The following is a 3,432-nucleotide window of genomic DNA, read 5'->3' as shown; positions in this document are numbered from 1 at the left end:
TCAATAAAGGTTAGCAATTACTCGTTCAGACCACTGGAATGGACTGCAATTTCATGAGCTGCTGGTATATGTCTTGCGACTCCAATCCTGATCTTAATCAGTTGTCCACTGGACCACGGCAGGAACCACAATCTCATCTTTGGTGGTGCAACTGCCATAGGCCCTCTTATTTGTCTCTCTGCCATTTTTTTCAACGTAGCATGGATTTTCCCACCATACATTGCAGCAATTGTGGCCGCAAGTGTATGCGTAATGCCTCCCACACTTTCGTCAATATCATCAACTCTCTTTGGGATTGGACCATGATTTCTCTTGTAGAAGAAATCCCAGGAGTCACATATGAGGAAATAAATATAATTGAATTAAGAAATTGAGGAAAACAAAAGCTAGGGGAATTACCCGCCGGGGTCTCTTCAAGAAAAAAAGCGATCAATTTGACTTGGAGTAATGTAGCGTTTAGGCATATAGAGTTGGATCGAAAGCGGTTCAATTCGAACCGAAGACACGGGAATAATCATTGGAGCGGTTCGAGAAGGCTAGATGATTTTTCCCCTTTTTTTTAGAGAGTTTGGGGTTTTCGGGTGGATAGCTTAACAATTGAAAAACCAAAGAAAAAGCAAAACCGGGCGTTTCGCTTTGTTGTTCTTATAATTTGAAATCAAGGGTTTCTTGAGTTAATACTTTGGAGGAGGGCAGAGGAGAAAAGAGAAATAAGGATAATAGAGTATTTCATTTTTTCTTGCCGAATTCTTGGAAAAGCTGAGGTGTCCTACTAAGAGAAAAAAGGGGGCTGACGTGTCTTAAAGTTTCATCCCCTTAGTTTCCGAACTTGATATCCAGAGTTTCCATAAGTTAAGCAGTAACTTTATAAAGAAACCAATCAGAAAATAATCAATTATTCAAAAATAAGAAAATGCTTTCGTAAGAAATTAAGTATAACAAAACAAAATGGATCACAGAAGAAGCCAAAGCACATTCATTCACAAGTTACCTTTTCATTTCCTGCCCTGAAAGCTAACTTATCAATAAGATAAGTAGCAACTGCTACTTGCCGCTTCACAACATCTTTGTTCGTGAAATCCTTGGCGTAATTTACTCTTATATTTTCAATGTATTCCTGCACAGATATCGATTAATGTACAGTTATTACCACATATGCACACAAACAGTACTCAAGAACAAACATAAAAAACAATACATGGAAATGAGTTGAGAATTTACTTTCAGCAGCCTAGCCTTCTCATATTTTTCCTTGTCACTTTGGCCTTTTAATGAACTGCTAGCTGCCAAGAATACATACTTGAATTCTTTTGGATTGATAGGGTCATTCCAAAATGCTAACCATGTAACGGTATTGTCATGCTTTACTTCTTTCCACCTGCAAGGCACCCCAAATAAATTAACCCTTGGAAGGATAACATAATAAATCCTCATTCACACCTCAAAACACAAAATAAGTGCAATCTTAATGCAATTGGATTCAGGAACCTTTCACCAGGTATTGAGCACTACGGAACTGGAGCACCTTTTCCTATATTGATGGTAATATCTCTTGGATGAATGCGCTTTTTCAGTTTTCCTATCTGAAAGCATAAAAACAAATAAGACTACATATAATAACCTCTATGATAAAAATAAACTTTATTAATAGCCATTCTAAGCTTTTAATCGCATGCTTTTCTAAAAATCAATCATTTTATAAACAACAAAGTATATAAACCTTGGGATGCTCTCCACGACCACTTTTAACAAATCCGGTGGTTCAACTCTAAAGTTTCCAACCTGAGATTGAGAATGTCACATCCATTAAAAAAAAATGTAATCCTTGAATAAATTAGCATGTACCTAAAATTACATATGCATATAAAAAAAAACGTTTTCAGCGGAAAAACTAAACACCACCCCCACCCTTTTTTTTTTGGTAAAATGCAAGTACTCTAGGTGCATGTATGCTATTACAAAGCGAAAACCATAATCGGCCCGCTCATGGCCATCCATAATGGGGACTATGTACTATGCAACAAAGCACAACCCCTAAACAACACCAACTCTAGATAATTGTGTATGCTTTTTATCATTCTACGTTCCTAATTTCCCCAAACCACGACTTCGATATACACCATCATCTTAATTCTTTCTAATCAGAGTTTATATATGACTCAAACTGAGACCTATTTTATTAGAAAGAATTAAGTGCAATTACCAGCATAAAATTCATGTTACATTTAAATAAATATCTAAGAGCTTATATACGTCAAAGTCAAAGGTAACCTTATCTTTGACACCGTCAACAATAGCCCACATATACTTCTCTTCTTGCTTCATCTTTTCTTCTTTCATGAGCTTTTTCTCCTGCAAAAGTCATGAATGTTAGTCAAATCAAAACAACATTGAACAATAAGCTAAGATCCATATACAACTGTTTCTTTATGTAACAGTAATCACACTAACATACTTCTGTACTCATTTGTTTTTTCTTCTCCTCATTTTGATGCCATTCATAGATTGGGGTGAAATCACAAAGTTCAAATTTCTTTATAATATGATTCTTCCCTATTACTGTTCTCCAATCAGTCATGAAATTCTTTAAAATTTTATCTGGATCTTTACTTCTTGGAATGGGGAAATCTCTAAGAAAATGGATCAAAACTGTGTTTTTTGGCAAGAAAGCATCAAGATCGAATTCATGGTCAAAGCGTAAAATCAAAAGTGAAGTAGATTAATTCAATTGTTATTTGTTGGTTTCTCCACTTGTGGCTACTAAAACAAGAGGTCCGTGTCTCGGTTTTGAGTAGTCCGTGGGAAGTGGAAACCCGTATCCAAAACTCAATGATACATTGCTGAAGCACTAAAAGGTGCGCTGGTGGTGACTGCCTTGGTTGCAATTGTACTGCTACTCGGAAAAACAGAGTTTGGCGCCTCAAAAGGAGATGGAGCTATTCCAAAAAGAATAAACATTCAGTAGGTAAAAGAATTAAATGCAAGAGAAGCAAGGGTATATCATGCCATCATGGGTTTAAAAATATATATATATAGAATTGAAAGAAAAGGGGAAAGACATATACTTAAAAATACGTATACATCTACCAGTAAAGAGAAGGGAAAGAACTTAAAGGAAATATCCGGTCAATCTACCGAAGAGAGAAAGATAGGGGGCCAAGCCGCCAAAGGGCATCGGGGCAGTGGAAAAGCACGCCAAAAATACATCTTTAAACAGCTAGGATTTAGTTACCTTCGATTATGTTATATATATATATATATATATATATATATATATATATATATATATATATATATATATATATTGATTGGTTAAGATATTAAAATAGGTTTATACAGAGCTTCTTTATAGCTTACACTACTTACTTTTTGCGGTATTAAAGACTATATTCTCACAATCAGGGAAGATCTTTGATTGACCAAGGAAGCAAG

The 3,432-nt window shown here is 35.5% G+C and overlaps 1 long non-coding RNA gene across 1 annotated transcript; it reads right to left on the bottom strand.

Annotated features, from left to right (window-relative positions):
- Positions 1-941: 941 nt before the first annotated feature.
- On the bottom strand, positions 942-1,585 carry LOC147502348 (uncharacterized). The gene is made up of 3 exons (XR_015219976.1): positions 1,489-1,585; positions 1,222-1,378; positions 942-1,117 (listed from the first exon to the last, which is right to left on the bottom strand). It is a non-coding gene; the product is annotated as an uncharacterized LOC147502348 (long non-coding RNA).
- Between the last annotated feature and the right edge of the window lie 1,847 nt (positions 1,586-3,432).

This window comes from Coptis chinensis, chromosome 4 (assembly GCF_015680905.1).
Source record: "Coptis chinensis isolate HL-2020 chromosome 4, ASM1568090v1, whole genome shotgun sequence".
Classification (NCBI taxonomy): Eukaryota; Viridiplantae; Streptophyta; class Magnoliopsida; order Ranunculales; family Ranunculaceae; genus Coptis; species Coptis chinensis.
This window is presented reverse-complemented; position numbering and strand designations above follow the sequence as displayed.